This window comes from Natator depressus, chromosome 1 (genome assembly GCF_965152275.1).
Source record: "Natator depressus isolate rNatDep1 chromosome 1, rNatDep2.hap1, whole genome shotgun sequence".
In the NCBI taxonomy this organism is placed as follows: Eukaryota; Metazoa; Chordata; order Testudines; family Cheloniidae; genus Natator; species Natator depressus.
The window spans coordinates 335,006,824-335,027,435 of record NC_134234.1 but is presented as its reverse complement, the minus strand read 5'-3'; the positions used below and the strand labels follow the sequence as shown (position 1 = coordinate 335,027,435).

Below are 20,612 nucleotides of genomic sequence, written 5' to 3'. Positions count from 1 at the left end.
CAGTAACACCTGAAGGCCTCAACCAAGATGGGGGAAGTGCTAGGCCTGTACATAAATACGGCAAGAAACACTTCTGGCCTTGAGGAGCTTACCATCTAAGTAGAGGGTGGGAGGGAGCCTAGAGATAAAGTGACCCACTCAAGGTCAAATAGCAGGTTGGTGGCAGGGTCTGGAATAGAATCTAGGTCCTCTGACTTGCAGTTCAGTGCCCTATGCACTATATTCAGTTAGTGGTACATTGATCTCATTTAGTATGGCAATTTCTAGTGTTCCAGGATATGAACAAAATATGAACAAAATTCACAAACAGAATTGCATCTGTTTCAGCAAAAATGTATTAAGAAACCATCAAACATGGTGCGTTTTATTGTATTTTTTGCTTCTCCCTAAGTTTGCAAATGGTAATGTCAGAGCAGCCTGGTACCAAGTTTCAGACTACAGTGATCTGAAATGGCATGTGGTAGAAACTTAGAACTCCAAAACTTAGAAACAGTAAGAAACCTGAATCTACAGAGGTACCCACTGGTCACCATTATAAGTCAATACTGGACAAATTCACCATAGTATAACTACCATGTAAGCCTGATTTTATGGGATATGTTGTATGAATCTAAGCCTTTTGAACATTCCTCCAGCTGCAATATTCTTCTTATTGACAAATCTTTTAAACACCTTATGCAAGCATTGGTTTATGCAAATCAGATTTTCAAAGGTGCAGTGTGAGAGCGCATTAGATCCAAATCCACCAGAATGCCAGGGATAAGTGCATGTTACAGAGTCATGGGAAGATCAGGGAGGAAAAGAGGGTGGGGGGAGCAGCTTTTCCAGAGTCCAGATTCATTTTCCTACAGCACCACTTTCCAACTAGATTTATTTCTGAACATCATAAGTTTTCAGTGCATCTTAGCTTGACTTTCTAAATCCGAGGACTGTCAGCTAGTTATTTGAACAGCTATCTATTTTTTCAGACATTTAAATTAATCTATTCATGGATATGCATGGCTTGTAAACCTACTTCTACACACTGATCTTAATGAGATTTTGCTCTCCAGACTTCTGGTTATGGGCAAAACAATACAATCCTGTGACTCCAGTGCATATGTCTTGAATATGAAATGTCTCTATGCATTTCTAAGCTGTCCCTCACCTTGGTATCTGGGTGTTAATACATATTATAAATAAATGCATAGGTTTTAAATTAATAATAAAGCCATCATAATCTTTCTAAAACCTTGCAGAGCTCATGTATTTGAAACCTCACATAAGCACAGAACAAGCTGCTGCAGCTTGTGTCTAACAAACGGAGCTTTTAACAAAATATCTACTCTGCTACTCTGAAACCTATCTACATGCTGTTAACATTGAGTGTAGTGTGTATATGCTATTTACAGTGCAATTAGAGCCATTTACATCAGAATGCAGTACAGCACAGTAGATTTCATTTTTCGTGCAAGGTAGGTTACTATTGAAATTGTTAATTAACTGAATGTAATTAGCTAAGCAAAGTATAAAGGACTATATCACCATAACCCAAGTTGCTTAACCTTTAAGTGCCCTGATTTATTAGCGTTATGGAGTTGCTTTGAATACAGTCTAAAAATCCAAGCTGATTCTACTCAGCTGTGGGCTGTGTAATTTGAGAAACATGTTTTATTGAAGAAGATGGAAACTCATACCAGCCTAGATTAGCTGACACTAAGGGCTTGTCTGCTTGGGGAAACTGGCCAGCATAGCTATAGCAGAATAACTTTTGCTATAGCTATTCTGATATAATTCCCTCCTGTGGATATTCTATTCGGGAATAAAGTGACTTTAATTAATCCAAAATAAAGTCACGTTTATTGCTAAATAATGTCCACATGGGGGAGTTATACTATGACGCTACACCCCATATTATTCATGGAAATAGGGTTATGTTAAAGATATGACATAACTGAAATGTACTTTATGCAAGATGGCTCTTATAAAATATCATTGGAAAGGTTATAATTTACTGAATGTGTTTATCCAATTTGTATGCATGTATCATTTTTGTATCTGAAGCTGGGAATATTGACCATGTCTCTGTATTTCAAATGTGCTATGTTGGATGAGACCAGTCCAACAACCCTCAGCAAGTTCGCAGATGACACTAAGCTGGGGGGAGAGGTGGATATGCTGGAGGGTAGGGATAGGGTCCAGAGTGACCTAGACAAATTGGACTATTGGGCCAAAAGAAATCTGATGAGGTTCAACAAGGACAAGTGCAGAGTCCTGCACTTAGGATGGAAGAATCCCATGCACAGCTACAGGCTGGGGACCAACTGGCTAAGTGGCAGTTCTGCAGAAAAGGACCTGGGGATTACAGTGGATGAGAAGCTGAATATGAGTCAGCAGTGTGCCCTTGTTGCCAAGAAGGCTAAAGGCATATTGGGCTGCATTAGTAGGAGCATTGCCAGCAGATCGAGGGACGTGATCATTCCCCTCTATTCGGCACTGGTGAGGCCACATCTGGAGTATTGCATCCAGTTTTGGTCCCCCCACTACAGAAAGGATGTGGACAAATTGGAGAGAGTCCAGCGGAGGGCAACAAAAATGATCAGGGGGTTAGAGCCCATGACTTACGAGGAGAGGCTGAGGGAACTGGGGTTATTTAGTCTGCAGAAGAGAAGAGTGAGGGAGGATTTGATAGCAGCCTTCAACTACCTGAAGGAGGGTTCCAAAGAGGATGGCTCTTGCCCCAGAAGTTCACAATCTAGGTGGAGCACAGGATGCAACAACTGAATGAAACAGACAAATGGGAAATTGGGATAACAAAATGAACAGCCACTTAAGCAGGAAAATCGTAATCTTGGCTTATCACTTGCTCAACAAATAAGAGAGGTCGTGTAAGCAGCATCCTCACCTCGAGGGTGCCTCCTCATGTCTGGATGCAATATTGCAGAAGACTTCACCTATAGCCAGTAGCCACTTCCTTGGCCCTGGAAAGGCCAGTCCAGCCAGCATCTTCTCCCAACTCCCTCTTTGGGTCTCTTGTGGCTTGTCCCTCCGGCCATCTCACCTAGCAGTTCACTCCCCTTCCAGAATAATTAAACTTAAAGTTCACAAAAATGTTGAAATGTGTAGTTCTTCAGCATCTCTCGGGCATGAGTGAAAACCCCTGCTTCCTGGGCCAAGCAGAGATTCTCTTGAGCTGTATCTTCCCCAACATCATTGCCCCACTGCTTCCATTTGCCAGGGACTCCAGCAATAATATCTGAGAATCTCCCTGCTCCTTTTAGGCCCTATCTCAGGGTTCCCCCAGAGAGGAACCACCCCTGATTCCTGTGGGTGACAGCTTGAGTTCCTCAGGCTCTTCCCAGAAGGGAACTCCCCTTGTTCCTCTCTCAAGGGTCTTCTTTCCTTTACTGAGATCCCAGCTCTATTTAAGTAGTGCTTTCCCTGCTCTACCACCAAAGCTAAGTTCAGTCTTTCTAATTAAGTCCTGTTACACCCAGTTGGGGTCACAATTTAGCCCTTATGTTGCCAGCTCATCAGTGGGGCAGAGGGAGATCTACTAAGTCACAGGCAAGTCTCAGTCCACCTTGCCTCGAAGGGCCAGCCAGCCTTTGACAGGTGATGATCTGTGGGCATCACAGCAGAAGTAGGTTATCATCTCACATCTTGATATGTGAAATGAGCTAGTGGTGTCTTTATTCTTAGCAGGCAGGTGTCTTTCACCTAAAACATTTCAGACATGGACAAACGGGTGGATTATTCTGGACTTTCGTCCCAACTTGAATTGCAGTGGTTAACGAGAAGCACATGGATATAGTGTGAACTTGATAAGATTGAATTTGTTGCAAGGTCAGGCTCCTAGATACAAATCGAACTATAAACATCAAAAGGAATAACACACTTTAAAGCCTTATCCCAGATTCAGCTGATTCCAAGAAATATTTTATAAGCTTTTCAAGATATATTACAGTATGTAACCAGATAAAGAGAATTTCAAACCAATTTTTTAAAAAAATATTAATCCCTGAAAATATTGAAGATAACTTAGCATATTCACTGTTTTTGTTGAGGCTCAGAAAAAGCTTTTGAAGAGGCTTTCAAAAAGTACATATTTTTAATTTTTAATCCTCCTTTTACTTCCTGATTCTGGCTGCACATGGAAGTATCAGAAATAATAATCATACACTATTCTCAAGCTATTTCTGTCCCAACAAGAAACAGGGAGTATTAGAAATCCCACAAGAAAACTTGTTAGATTTCCATCTGCTCTTTATAACTTGAAGTTTGAATAGTTTGGCCTCAGGCCAGATGAAAATCCAAATCTTTGGGTGTTTGTTCATATTTTACCTCTGCGTCTTTGGAGGTTCCTCCTTAATAATGCCTTGAAGGCAGTCTGTGAAGCCACGGATTTGAATGGGAATTGAAACAGGACTGTCCTCTCAAACCTGCTCTGGAAGGAACACAAGTCTAGGGTATATTAATGGGACAGTGTGGGAAAGCCTGTATTGTTACTGATTCCGTGGCATCTCTTCTGTGGAGGCTTTCAGTCTCTAGTGTTCTCAATCTGGACTCGGCTACAAGTGTTAATTTTAGTTGTTACAGAAGAGAATAGCACGGACACATCTCTGTACTATATTTAAGACAATAAGAGAAAAGAAAAGGTGAAATCCATTATAAATATATGGTATTGATTGGACAACAGTGACCATAGGAGGAGCCCAAAGATCTTTCCCTTTTCTCCTGTTTGAATGTTGTTAAAGTCCTACATCACAGCAGTAAACCTTCCAACCAACTGTTGGCTCACGGTTAGCTGGGACTCCATTCTTGAGTAGGGGTAATGCTCCTTTCCTGAAAATTAGGCACCAGTTTAGCTTCAGTGTAGACAAGGGTATTTACAGGCAGATCTAAGTTCTCCTGGGAAACTTGGTGGTTTTCTCACACAGTAGCCTGCACTAAGCTCTGGGCAGCCTTGGTTAGGCACTGTAATGGTTGTAAATTTTGGTTAGTCCCTAGTTAAGCCCATGACGTGATACTTTGAACACTTAATGGAGAGCAGGTCAGTGACAGCTCCCGGCAGCTGTTATATGATACAGATAATAGATTAAGTATATTATGGTATTTTAAAGTGTAGCTGTTTGAGCTGATAGGACTACACATCTAGCAGCTAAGAAAGCAAATAAAACAAGACCTACCATCTCCTAATGCTTTGTTCCTTGTCATGCTAATGGTGGCCCTTGCAATTTTTTGTTTCTATAACTTTAAGGTTGAAATGTTGGAGTATTTAGGTAGTCAAAGTTGTATTCAGGAACACAGCTCTGCTTAATATCTTTCAATTCCCTTAAGCCTCAATCCAGCAAAGCACTTAAACACATGGATAACTTTCACCAAGTATGAGGTCTTTTACTCAATGGTACCATCTGTGTGCTTAAAGTTACACGTGGGCTTAAATGCTTTGCTGGGTCTACCCAGCTAAGGATTTTTTATTTTTTATTTTTTTTGGTCCTGACAGTTGCTTAGAGCCTCTGGCATGCACAAACTTCTTCCCACTGACTTGCATATGTACGTTTAAGGGATGTATCTGGCATTTAATTCCTGTCTTTGTGTAGTCGAATGCTTTATACTTTCATCTCCGCTCTACACTAATGTTTTTGTTAGTGGGGGTTTTTCATTCTTTGTGTACCAAAATGTGAACATACCAGCTGCATAAACTACACTCTCTAAACAAGCTGTTTTATATCGTGATGAGAGTGAATCCTTTTAAACCTAAACTTTTACTACTTTAGGGCCTGATCTTGCAATCCAATTACAACACGGGACCTCAGTTGCTAACGCTGCTGTTATTCAACTGAAAGCATTACTTGACTGGTTTTCTACAAAATAAAATGAGGTGCTAATTATGTTAATATAAATCAACAAAATGTATCTCTTAGGGTTGGAACATTATTTATTATCTTTAATTTTTGTTCACAATTTTTTTGTTAGGTCTGCGGATTTAAAGATCTAAAGGTGTTAGCCAATTGAATAGATAAGAATCAAACTTTATCTAGCTTTAAGATTCACTGTTTTCATAAGTCATCCCTTTTTCTACTATTTATATTATAGATCTAAATTATCTGATTTTGCTTCCAATTTTTATATTGTATTTGTTATTCATCTTACGCATTCTCTTTGTTAATGTGGTATTTTGGTGTTTTCTTTTTGGCATTTGTTTATTTCTTTCATATTGTGTTATTGCTTTTTTCTTGTGTTTTCATTTCTAGTTATTTTCCATATTTTAGTTATTAAATTTTCAGTACAAAAAAAAAGATTGTCAAGAACATACCACTAATTTATTTTGGTCAGTATACGGAAACACAGCAGGCTCGTGTATTTTTAACTACTGGGAAGCAGGAAAAAGTATGAGCTAAAGAAATTACATGATAACCATTCAACACAAAGTCCCTAATGCTTGAACACATTCTCTATATTAATATTTGCTCCTGCACACACACACACACACACACACACCCCCCCCAAAATGCCCAAATATACACTTAAAAAAGATAAAAACCAAGCATAGTCTTTCTGTGATCACATGAACTTTATCAACGTAATTACTGTATAGCTAAAATGAAATCTGCTTCCTCTAATGTATTATAAAGCTGCAGTTAGACTATATTTATTGTTTCTGTAACAAAGCTTCATTAAAATGTACAGGGGTTCAAAGCCCAGAAGATAAATTACAGCTAATATCAATAGTTTACTTGACCACGATTTGGTAAATACATAAATCTTTTTCTTTTTTCCTTAGATATTCAGCTGAAAACTGAAAAACAACTGAAAAACAAGGACTAGGTAAGCGATGATGATAAATTATTCCTTCCACTATCATATTCTATTTATAGTATTTTCATTCATTAGGGTTTTTAATTTGTTTTGGTTTTGTTGGTTTTCATGCTTGCTCGTATTTCTTTAGAAAAAAATTCATTACAGTTCAGATTTCTTTCTTGTCAATATTTTAATCCAATTACATTTCTCAGTAAACAAGCATTCTTCCTATCTATTTGTAATGAACTACAGCCAGAAGTGATTTTTGATTTGACAAGCTAATTTTGAAAGGACAGAAGGAACCAAGCAATAAACTGGATAAAAATAATAATGGAAGATACCTTGTTAGATGACAGATAGAACAGATTAAGAACATGTGGTAAATAGAGGAGATACCTAATGCTAAGATATATAAATAGGCTTTGTCTTATTTATTTATTATTTATGTATCAGTTATTTTTTAAAAAGCAGCTTACTTGAAACCATCTAGCTACCTACATAGCTGTCCTTTATCTACATATGTTCTTAATACTGTTTCTCTCTTCTTCATCCTGTTTTAAATTAAGCCGCAGTCCTCTTTGCAGGATTGCGGTGTTAGGTTGTAAAATCTTTGGGATTGGAACTTTTTATTTTCCATTTCTACAGAATCCTCACTCTGAGGCCCTTATCTTGTTTATGGCCTCTAGGTCCTATCCAAACACAAACAGTAATAATAAACAGTTTTGTTAGGAAATCTGCAAAATGGAAACAATTACGCAGCATGTTGTTCAGACAGTAAGAACTTAAATAAGCCCCCAGTTTGGCAAAACAATTAAGTGCTTACGTGCTTAACTTTAAGCATGTGAATACTCCCACTGAATTCAGTGAGATTGCTCTTCTGCATACAGTTAAGCATGTGCTTAAGTGCCTTGCTGAATTGGGACATTAAGTATCATCGCCTCTTCAGTTTGATAGAATCCTCTTCCGTTGGAACCTAAGAGCCACTATCCTGCGAGTTGTATGTATTTTTGTTATTGTTAATGGTTTGTCACCATGACACACATGACAAACTTGGGCATGCAGGGGTGAAAAGTGGAAGTTCTGAATTTATGGCTTAAAAATATCAAAATGAAAATCTCCTTTAATTTGCAATTAAAGCTGGGTTTGGGACACTAACAAATACTCCAAAATAACATAAAATTCTTTCCCAGTGTCTGCTAATTCTGGATCTCCGCAACAGCAATGCTGACAGGAGACAGCTGCTTTCCTCTTTTCCCTTGCTTCCTTGTCTGCTACGGGAGAAGTATCACACATCTTTAACCAGCTATGCAAGCTGCAGAACGCCCCAACCCCCTCCTCTCCCCAAACCATGTCTTCCCTTCTTAATGACTGCATGAAAAAACAAGTATCTTAAGCTTTTAGTCTCGTGTTGCTGAAGTCACTGGAAGGTTTCAAGCTTTCCATTTGGAACTGGCTTGACTGGTTTTCAATTGCATGCTCTCCCCTCTCCTTCTTGCACCCCACCTCCTCCAATGAAAAATTCCCAAGTGACAAAAGTTAACATAGATATTTGTTTTAAAAAGCACAAGTGTTATACAGCCTATGGCTTTTTGGACAGCCGTGTTCAAATATATCCTAACACCCCAGTCTTGCAGTCACATCTGCAAGCATAGACTCCTGAGCCTGTCTGGAACCCCATTGATTTCATAGGCCCTATGCAAGGGCACAGGGTCTGTGCCAGCAGACCTCATTTCAGAATTGGGACCTTAATTATGAGTTATTAACATTAGCACAGAAAGGGGGAAACTACGGACATTTCTTTCAACAGGCATTGCCTCTAAACAACTGACTAAATATTCAATGACTTTATAGTCATGGGATATATCTATTTTCCCCACCTTTCTCCATTTTTCCTAGTTTGCTTTGTTTGATAAATACATTTTGATACATTATTTACCCAGCTCTGTACCCTCAAGACATTTGTGTGGCTGTTTCCCCCTGTTCTTGGAAATTCACAAGTATATGACTGGAGCGAGGTAGCTGTCATGTATGCTTAAAAAGAGTTAAAGTGATTTAAGGGAGGGAAATTTTGATTCACAATGAAGTCCATCTCTTGGCGAGGTTATGATTCCCTCTTGGTTTACACCTCAACTGGAGTCAGATGGAACAAAGGGGAAAGCCTTCTCAGAAGCTTGTGGCCACTGAAATATAACAAATATAAAACAGAAAACAGTGACTAGCAAGGTTTCAGAGTGGTAGCCGTGTTAGTCTGAATGAGCAAAAACAACAAGGAGTACTTGTGGCACCTTAGAGACTAACACATTTATTTGGGCATAAGCTTTCATGGGCTAAAACGCACTTCATCAGATGCATGGAGTGGAACATACAGTAAGGAGGTATAAATGCACAGCATATGAAAAGACAGGGTAAGGCAACTCCCATCTTAGCTTATGTCCAAATACATTTGTTAGTGACGAGCAAGATTCTGTATCTAATTGCAGTAAAAGGCTTGGTAATTTTTTTTATCCAGATAGTTTGGTTTTTTTAGTTGAATCCCATAGAACTGAATTGCAAGGGATAGGGCTTGATTCTCTTGTCTCAAATTTTATACTGGACTTATATAACTGATTTATCAACCTAATGGAAACAACCTGGTAAGGCCGTGAATTTCAGCTAACTGCTTGGACCAAATGGGCAGCAATATCAATGTCTAGAGGGGAAAAAGAGTGCAGAAGAAAAGTCAAACAAAATTAAATGAACCTGCTTAGCCCTTGTTATAGGGGAGTTACAATAGCATGACACTAACCACAGTTGCTTATGCTTAAAGCCAAAAGGTAAGCAATTAGTGGTTGAATCAGGCTAGCTCACATGCAGTTAATTTGCCTTGTGTTCAGGATCTCCATTGTGTTTGGAACAGGGAGGAATTTTACATAAGACCAGTACCATTGTCTGTTTTAATGTATTTCCTTTTGTTAAAGCTTTTGCAGGTTTTCTTTATCCTTTCTTAGAAAATCATATATAACTCTCCTTGGGTAATCTTGAAGATATTCTGCTTTCAAACAGTAGAGAAATACTTTCTGAAACTATTAAGAGGTCAAAGTTTGATCTCATCCTCTAATGGTATATTATAGCATTGTATCTTATATCAAACAGCAACATTTACTGCTGTGAAAGACTCTGCAAGAACACTATGAAGTGAACAGTCACTGAAGAAGGCAGCAGCAGCTTAAGCAGGAACTGCTGCACTGTGGAGGGATAACTAGGGCCACCCTTCTCCCCAGCACCCAGACACTCAGAATTGTGCAGGGGAGACCCTCTGGGGCACTAGGTCCTAACCAGCACCCCCCTTCTCTTCTTGCATTTCGCCTTTGGGAAAGAAATTACAGGAAGGAGCCAGCAAAAGATGGTAGGGGCAGCTGCAGAAGTAGCTTAAGAAGGGACCAATACACACTGATGTTGAAGTATTTGCTACAGTTTTGACTGGGCATTCTATTCCCCGTGCTGATAACTATTTGCTCCAACACCCTCCCATCTCCTCTTTCACTGTGTCTTCACCTCAGCCCTACCAGCCCTGCATTCCCTTCTCCTTCCTATCCTGGACAGTTCTCCCTACACTCCTCAATGTCCCCTCTCCTTTACTTTGTTGTTCTGTTCAGCACATCTCCTCGAACTCACACCCCACCTCCCCAACATAAATCATGGAACTAATGGGATATTTTCTGTCATCCAATTGTTCATTGTTGTCTATTTACATTGCAAGCTTTCTAGGGCTGGGAATGTCTAGTACTCTGTGTTTGTACAGTACCTAGACCAATGGGGCCCGGATCTTAGCTGGTGCCCAGGCACTAATGTAGCAAATACGATTAACAGGAAAACGTGATTGATGAGTTGTATGTGCAGATATGCTACAATGTATAATAACTTCTCAGTATACTATACAGACCAGGACTTCTCAACTAAAGAGTTTGTCCAATGGTCCTCTCCCATTCAGAGTCACATGGACCACCTCCTCTTTTGTTTGTCATTTGTAGCCACTACAGCAAACGGTTACATAGAAAAGTGATACTGAGGTATTTTACACTGTTTCACTGATGAGCTCCCATCCTTGAGGATCATTCCTGTTCCCTCTCTTCTTATGTGCTACTAGGAGAAGGATGCAAACTGGCTCCTCCTCCATGTTTCCAGCTGAGTTTACAGGCACCCAGGCTCTTCTTTGCAACATCCCTAAGACCTCTGGTGAGACAAGGAGGTACAGTCAGCACCATTTGACTCACCAGCTCTCTGGAGACTACCAACGAGAGCTAAACAGACACAGTCTGAGAATCACTAGTAGAGGCTACACCTAAGGTTTGCTAGTCAAACGGGTGCCTAATGTTAGGCCCCAAGGATGAGATCCTCATTCCCACTCCCCAGTCCCTGTATGGCAGGTAAAAGGGCTGAAGCTGCATAAAAGGTCACTAAAAGCCCCTGTTCCTCCTAGGGGTCGATTCCCCCCACCGCAGGCACTAAAGAGACAGCTGAAGACCCTTTTGCAAGCCCTGGCATAGGGGACATGCTGGCCAAAGCACTGTGCAGATTCCAGGCAGAGCTGCAGGCTATAGGGTAGCCCAGGGAGGCTGCTGTAAATTTGACAGGCCCCCAGGGCAGACCAAGGATATATCCGTACTGCAAATCACAGGGTGTGACTGCAGATCAAGTAAACATACCAGAACTAGCTTTAATCTAGCTTTAGTCAGGTCCTGGAGCAGTGAATCTGTGGCAGCATGCACTAGCCACCTGAGTAATTGTGCGTGGCTTTACTGCTCCAGGACCCAAACTGGCTAGATTAACATCACTTGGGCATGTCTACAAGATCTTGGGCAATAGCATCACTTGGGCAATTGCAGCCTGGACATACCCTAAGTCACAATGGGGGCCTCCCCAGCACTCAGAGCAACAGCCTGCCTTTCGAAAGGGCTGGGCACTGAGCAGCTCCCATTGAAGTCAGTCTCTAACTCTCTCTATGCTCCAGGGATTAGCAGCTGCTTAAAATCTAGTTGGAATTGAAGTTGGGTGGGGTCAGCAGGGCTGTGTTACTTTATAGTTATTTCTAGAGCTGCTGTTACCTTGGTATCCAAATCCAGTGTGAGAAAGTCATCGGAATGATGGGACTTGAAGGTCTGATGGCCTGCAACCTGTCATGGTAGAACAATAACTAATACTGTCTGTATCAGTAAACTGCCCAACGTGGGTCGGGTGGGGGGCAGACAGGAAGAAATATAAACCATGTATTACTTTTGGCCCCTATTGTTTTTACAGCCAGTTATTTTACACAACTATCATGACTAATACAAGCATCACCAACACATTGCTGTTAATGGGGAATATTCTTAATGCATCTTTTTCAGAACAATTACTTGAATCCTATGTGATTTATTTAGAATTCAGACATTGAGGGCCTGCCCCGTGGGACATTCTTCTTACTGCGTCCTGCATTCGCGCTCTCACAAGACAGATGAGCACAGTCCCTCTGCTTCCGTCATAATGAAATCTCCGATTGATTTTTACATGACTTTCTCATATGAAAATCTGCACCCATGCCTTCTGTCAGAAATAACAAATATTCTTTTAAATGAGTGGCTTGTTCTATTAACAAAATACTAACTCATTCTACTGTGTTTGTTTCTCTCTTCCTGATTCCAATTCCTCACCCATCAGGCATCTACCAGCAGCAGCAAGCCAAGAGTTCTCTTGATGGCCTCGCTGATTGCACAGGAACTAATCTTATTTTGTTCTAAATGATACATTCTTATAACTTAAAACCAAACATGGACAAAACTGAGCTCTTTATCTTCCCTCCTAGCCATTTCCCTTCCCCCATTCTTCATGTGCTCTTTCAAAGACAATACACCATTCTCCTTGTCACTCAGGGCCATAACCAGGGTTGATCTCTGCCTCTCCTCCCTCCCTTTCCCCATCCAACCAAGCCAGGTCTATATCCTTTCACTTATTCCTGCACAGTACCTCTACGATCAGCCGCTTTCTGTGTTTTTGCACCTGAAACTCCCATCCAGGCCCTAATCATCTCCGTTTGTGTAACCTACTTTTCTCTGTACTCCCTGACATCCACATCACCTCCCTCCAGTCCACACAAGCCGCCGCCATGAAGAGCATCTTTTTATCTGTGTACTTATATGTGTCCTCCTTTTGTAGCAGTCAGTTCATTTCCTGTTGCTCTCACCTTTTCTGTCTGCACTGCAAGCCAGCACTATACTTATGGGGCAGCAAAGAGTGTCGCACACCGATCACTGTATATCTTGGAACATTATCTGTTGCAGGTTAGTGGCTTAGTCATTGAATTTAGTTCTGGTGAAAGGTGTCACATAGGATAAAGAAAGCAAGCTCTCCCTAAGTATATCCAGGATATTATGACATGAGCAGTAGCTATTGAAGATTCCACATATCCATCCCCAACTATGTGTCAACATCAAGACTGAAAGGATGTTCTGCTCCTTCTGTCTGTCATATCCACTCAAGTTGTAACAGGGACTATATTTTTGTTATATGTTTTTACAGTGCCTAGCCCAATGGTTCCAGTTTCTAGATCACATTGTAATTAATAATCATAAAGATCAGGGACAAATTCTCTAGAAGTGTGAGGGTAGTTGAGTTTCCAGGCTTATTTAATGAAAGGCCTCACTGCTGATGCTAATGCAAAGAAGCCTATAAATTGATAAAATGATGCTGCAGATAACCAAACCACCCAGAATGAGTAAGCAATACACAGTGTTTGGATTGTCATTGGACGATCTGGCATGCGAAAAATGTGCACGCCAATAAAATTCAGGCTCTTACCACTTCAGATGCTTAATTGCAATATTGAAGCTAGTACCCTGCATTATATAGCTAAGCTGATTTATAATTTAGATGAAAATCAGGTTAATTTTTCTCACTTCTCATATATAGTTCTGAAGTTTAGTTAACGTTCTAAGTAGCATAATTTATTTTTCACTCTAATTTTCTCTATTCATGGAGGGAGAACTATGATCTAATGAAACTGACATTAAATTATCAAACAGTATTGAACAACCTAATGAAAATCTTAAGCAAAAGTCACTGTAAATTAGTTATTTACTATACTGACAACACAAGCCTTTGTAAACCTGATATTGTTCTTATGTAAACTCATGAATGGAGACTTTCTCAAATAAATTACTTAATAACATCAGAGAGTCATTGGCTGTGTAAATATTTCCCAGGGGCACACACTCAGTTTCCTGAATTTAAATGTTCAATAGAATTTCATATTTGTCACCTTTACTAACGAGTTTTTCCTTATGAAATCATTATTAGCATGAAAAAGTTACATTTTGTATCTAACTTCTTGAATTAATGCTGTTTAAAGACCCTGAGGGTTTGAAAGTTCTTTTACTGGAATGCATCATTTACATAATTTTCATAGCCCGAACACTTTCATGCTCTCAACTATGACTGCACATTGTCATTTCTTTTATGCTTCAAGGCAGCAGCTTTTATTTTTCCCCACACAAAACAATTAACAGAAAATAACAGGTAATAAACATACTTTATTTTTCAAAATTATATTAACAATGAAGGGCCATATTTCATGGCTCTGCGGCAGTACTGTCTGCTAAATAGTAAGACAGCCTATGATGCTCTTGTAAGTTTTACACTATGAAAATATTTGATTAGAAAGGGGAAACAATTGCATTAAATGAAATCAGGAAGCTTGCCATCGTTTTCGATATGAGACCTTTGCAAGCATGCGGCAGCATGGCCAGACTTTTAAATAGACTAGATGGTATTTCCTCAGACATTATATGGGCATAGTCCATCCCACTTAACGTGAATGGATTAGTTACCTGACAGGGTTTTGTCTACCTGTCCTTGCTGATATAGCTTCCCTTTATGACTCCTCTGCTCCCTGAAACATAGTGGAACTTTCTATCTCTCTCAGTCCACAAGTTTACTGGCTTAACCAAAAATTTTCCTGACTTTGACCCATTGCTGGTTATTATTTATTATTTGTATTACGGTCGTACCTAGAGGCCCCAAATCAGATGTGGTCGGCATCGTGCAAACACATCATGAGACACAGTCCTTGTCCTGAAGAGTTTCCAATATGTTGGTGCTAGAGCTAGGGTTAGAACCCAGGATTACCTGGTTTACAGTTCAGTGTCCTAAATATTAGACCCTACTGCCTAATTTAAATGAATGTTATAGATAGTTAGGGATAGTTCGGGGCTGACGAAGGCTTGTTTAGGTGATCTGTTTTGGGACAGACTGTTAAGACTCAATTGTTAAGTGCCCAGATAGGTGCATGAAAAATATACTACAGTTAACACACTTCTAGACGAGTGCATTGGAATAATTTATCCTATCACTTCAAACCCGAGGAAAATTTTCCCTATCAGCTGCCTCCACCTTGAGCCAAAGACAAGTTAAGAGAAATAATGCAGTGCAGTAGACATTGACTTTTAGAGCCAATCTGCTGTATCTCAGATTTCCCTCAGTCTTTTCAAGCTCCCACAAATATATGGTAGGTGTTAGAGAGCTTATTCCTTCACTCTCCCACTTCCCTGGTCCTTCTCGCATGAACAGAGAGCAACAATACCCGAAGTCCGAAGGTGCAAACAATTAGATGTTTATTGGGGTGAACTTCCAGCAAGCTTAAATACAAGTTCCTTTTTCCTTATTTTCGAATCCCAACTTACTTCCTGTTTGCCCCTAATTTATATAGTAATATTCTTAGCTATACCTTAACCAATCATTCTACTGAAATTTAACTAACCAATCCTAACATATTGTAACATGATTAGCTAACCAATTATATCCCACCACCTTAATTAGATTACACCCAGCAAAATTAATTATACAGCAGACAGAAACAATCACAGAACCAGACAGAGATTATACAGACAAACAATAGCAAAGTGGGAACTATAATGACAAAACAATACAGAAGTGAGGATTTCACATCCCAGCTATTGATAAGTGAGTTCTTCCCAGACAGGATGCTATCAAACTAAGTTTCCTTTTACATTTTCTAGGCACTTCCCTTTCTCTGGAGGTGATAGGAATTATCAGGACAGGATTGTATTCAGGACAGGATTGTATTCAGGACAGCCCAATAGCACCTTCTTTCAATGTGACTAGTTTGGAATGTGAGGATGTGACTGTTCGCTTCCTGGCTTATGGCTGCCTCTGCTGCTTAGCCAAAGGCCTTAGCCTAAGAACAGGGCCTCAGACTGTCACAGTAAGAGAAGGCCCTTACACCAGCAGACAGTGATTTTGATTCTTTCTTTTATACCTCTAACTAGCCAAGTAATAAGAATACCGCTAAATTCTTAAAGTACAGGCCTTTACAGACAGGCCTGAACATCTATATCCTAACAGTAGGCAGGGCTTTTTTTGGACTGGAAGAAAAAAAATTGTCTAAGCGGCCACAGAATTTCTAGGAACTGGTCTAGATGGACATTGGTCGCACCCAGTATGGCCGCTCTTATGTTTTTAGATGACTAGATGGATCAGTGGCTCTTCCCATCCTAATTTTTGACTGTAACCTATCCTTGGTATTGGTGGTGTTGGGCCATTCCTTTCAGGGCAGTGTCAAATGCTGAAAAGAGAAGCACTTAATCAAAACAGAATTTACTGTTAAAAGCAAAATCGAAATTCTACAGATTCTATAAAGTATGAATTATTATCCAGCACAGATTGCTAGAAATGCCTTGTGGCTGGTTATAATGGGATTGGTAGGTTACTTGCTATGTGCATGCCAAAAAGAGGGTCAGACATCCAAGTCTCGTCATCATCAATCTTTCCTCTTGCACTGGCCGAGTCTCATTACCCAGATGCTTGCAGAGCTAAAGTGGCCAGTCATGCCATCCAAATTAGCGTGTGCCCTTTTAATTGTGTCCAAACAAACACCAAAGGTCCACATATGTTTTTTTCTCCTGGAAAACTTCATAAAGAATGTTGTGTAAATAGTGAATGTCAATATCCAGATGGCAACGGATTTGAAGTGATTTTAAGCCACTTGCTGCCTCCTAGGTCTTTAAGTTTGTAAGTTGTGTGCTGGGATGCTAAATGAATCCAGATATTGATTTCTCTTGTGTTTTGCATGGCAGCATCCAGTGATTTAGGGCCTAATCCACAGCTCACAGAAGTCAGTGAAAAGACTCCAATTCACTTCAGTGAGTTTTGGATCAGGCTGTAGGTGAGTCTCCATGTAGAATTACCCTTGCCTATGGAGGACTCTCAACCAAGGCTCTAGCTGCACCCTGAAACATTCTACAAACATGTCATTTTTGCTTCCATTTTGCAATATGCCTTAGATTCCTGGTTCATTCCAGTGACACTGGCTCCAGGGTAGAGAAGGCATCCCCAAAACTCAAATGAAAACATGTAATTCAAGTTCTCCATGTATTAGCGGTGTTTGTCTAGTTTAAATATTTTTTTTAAAAAGACCTTGCATTGAATTTGGTACCACATTTAAACTTGGTGTGAGGTTGTTGCCCTGGAAAGCCAAGGACTACCATAGAGTCAGAAAAAAACAGGAGTAATAGCACAAGGACAATGGCATTTCCTGCTTAGAGTTCCATATTGTAATCAATGTTTACCTGTTGTACACTGAATAGTGCTTCGACATCCAAGACTCCAAGCCTGTTCTGACACTGCTTCTACTTTAGTCACTAAAATGTTGTCCATCCACAAAAACTGGTAGCCCAAGAGTATTCCCACATGTCTAACTTGGGATTCACTGCACCACACTTTTACCTTTCTTTCTTTCTTTCTTTCTTTCTTTCTTTCTTTCTTTCTTTCTTTCTGTATTTATTTTACAAATTAAACTCTAAAAGACCTAGTGGGTTAAAAGTTCTTCAAACATGCAAATAGTTTTCATTATTGTACACCTCTCTCTTGCAATGTAAGAAATAAACAATACATCAAGGGGTACTTTGTTTCTCAATATAAAATTAAATCATCGTTTGGATGAGAATAGACAGGGAAAAGCTAGGTGTCCAGTTTTATTTTCTGAGAAATATATGCTTAGTAATTCTGACTTGTCCACTCAGCATGCCATACAATGGCATGCCATACAACTTCTTCACTGTTGCCTCTTGACTCACACTTACCACTGTGACTTTTATTCTGTGGGATGTGGTTTCTCCACTGGCTTTTGGAAAGGGAATGGACTGAGTGGTTGGAAAATCTTTGAGCTTAGTATCCTCACTATATTTGTTGTGTTGTCAATGCATGATAAATGCAGGCTTTTGTACTGTACTGGTGTTTAGATTGTGTATTTCAATTTAGGTAATGGGTGCCCACTTTATAGGATGGGATTATATACATCTTAATTAAAATGAGAAAAGGTCAAGCTATTTAGTTTATTGAAGACAGAGTTAAAAGGTGACTTGATCATAGTCTACAAATACCTACAGAGGGAAGAATTTCTGATAGTATAGACAGCTCTTTAATCTTACAAAAAAAAAGCACAATGAGATCCAGTAGTTGGAAGCTGAAGCTAGACAAATTCAGACTCGAAAATATGGCACAAGTTTTTAACAGTGAGAGTAATTAACCATTGGAATAGCTGCCTAGGAATGTGGTACATTCTGCATTCCTTGCCATCTCTAAGTAAGACTGGATGTCTTTCTAAAAGATATGCTGGAGCGCAAGCAGAAGTTATGGACCTGGTGCACAGCTTATTGGGTAAGGTTCTTTGGCCTGTGTAATGCAGGAGATCATACTAAATTATCACAAAGGTCTCTTCTGGTCTTAAAATCTATGAATTTACAAATGCATTCTATAATTCTTTGATTAGCCAAATTAATTATAAGTTGCTAGCACCACTTGGTAGGATTATATCAGTCACTGTAATACACACAATGCTTATTTACCCAGTGCATACAGTAGAGTGAATATATCTTGTATGTTTCACAAAAGATATTTTTAAACAGAAATCACAGAACACTTATCCTAACTATACTTATAATATGGTGGCAAGAGCATGTTGTTTGTACATCCCCATAAATGTCTATGGTGCTTGCTGATATATAAAACACAGTAAGGAGATTTTCAAGGCACAAATGACAGTTGGGCACTTAACTGCCATTCAAAGTCACTGGGAGTGAGGTGCCTACCTGCCATTTATGACTTTGAAAATGTCTCCCCATGCTGCCTTGTAAAGCTACAGTCACAAAGGTCAAGATATAGGTTATGATGGAACAGTAGAGAGGCAAAGAGAAAGGAGGACTAGGGTGTCATCAATAAGATCATGTGGCTGCTTTGGTTATTAGAGCATGCTTTTTGAAAGTTAGCACTGGTTAGAAGGTTTCAAAGAAGAAATGTATTTTTAAATAGGGATTTGGAATAGGAAGGGGTGGAGATCTCTGGCAGATTGGGTCAGAAATGGGGCTCCAGGCATAGGGGACTGAATGGAAAAAGTCATAGAATCGATAGAGAAAGAAACAGAGGGATTAAAGGATGAAATCAATCAATCAATCAATCAATCAATAAAAAAGACTAAATCCCTTATTATTCATTGGCTCTTACTAGAAAGGATTTAGGCACAGCCAAAAAGGGATTAGGACAGACAATCCTGCCTTCATGCAGACAGTTTCAATCTTAAAGTCTCATAACTTTTCATTATTGGAAGAGTTCCAGATCAATTCTTAGTTTAAACTGATTTGTTCATTTTCACACTGATGCCACACACTCTGCGGCACATTCTGTCTACTTCCTTGTTGTAAAATAGATGGATTTATGTGGGTGGGTGAGAGGAGCCTCAGGGCCCTCTATACTGAGTGGCATCCATTCCAACGCAACAGCACTGGAGAGCTTTACTATTAGGAAGACACTGTGCATCTGACTAGTGTCATTAATGTCAACTCTAGTGTAACCATGAGGTTCCTAACTATTTACGTCTCCAAAGTGTGTTAGTTGTGGGTGAATTTGTATAATTGTATGATTCTGTGAATCGGGTTATGCTGAGCAGTTGGCTCCAAATCAATTACTCAAATTGCTGATGTAGAGTCAAAACTCACCACCATCCCAGGATTTGATTTTATTAAGGCAATCTAACAAACTCTAACCCTAAGCTTCTTCCCAGGATTGGATGCTCCTAGAGTTCACCCCTTTGGAGTTCTGAGCCACACACCGTAGACAGGCCAATCCCACATCTTCTCATCCAGGCTGGGATTACACTGTTACACTTGCCACAGTGAGTTAGCATCTCCCAGCGAAGTTCAAACAGTTGCTAACAGGTCAGGTCAATTGAAGACTCCAGCTACCTACAGTTAATGTTACATAGTTCATAAATGGTGGATATCTATAACATTTGACTATTTGCATAAGACATTTTGAGAGGAAATCTGATGGGAAGTCTGTTCATGTGAGATTGTAGCCTTATCCAAAACATAACCAGAAAATGGGCCCCTTCTAATTCTAGATCTAATGGCTAACCCAACCTGCGGAGTCCAATCCAAGGATTCTAAGCCAACTCCTCCAGGAATTTTGAAAGTGTTTGGATTTGACTTTCTGGTTTCAGCCCACTTCTGACTATGGTTATTGTAAGAAGACGTGAGCTACCAATCTGAGTCATATGAATATGTAATTGAGCTTGAAATATCAGCCCTGTAGTGAGTGAGACAGTTAATTCTGCCAGTAAATGTTGTGCAGTGCTAACTGCTAAACCGAAATTTAACAATTAGTTTAGAAAATTTAAAGATTAATTTGTAATGGGAGATGAGAAGCAGGGTGCATCTTGTGTTAATCACTCTTTTTGAAATGCCTACATCAGGTTAGGAAAAGAATGCTGCAATACAATGGGAGTACTAGTTTCCAATAGAGAA

The 20,612-nt window shown here is 39.7% G+C and overlaps 1 protein-coding gene across 1 annotated transcript in view; it reads left to right on the top strand.

Moving 5' to 3' along the window:
* Nucleotides 1-20,612, top strand: part of CELF2 (CUGBP Elav-like family member 2) — a 694,215-nt gene that overhangs the window by 134,091 nt on the left and 539,512 nt on the right. The window contains exon 2 of the mRNA XM_074942653.1: nucleotides 6,767-6,810. The gene's annotated coding sequence lies outside the window, so the exon portion shown is untranslated. The remainder of the gene's footprint in view (nucleotides 1-6,766; nucleotides 6,811-20,612) is intronic.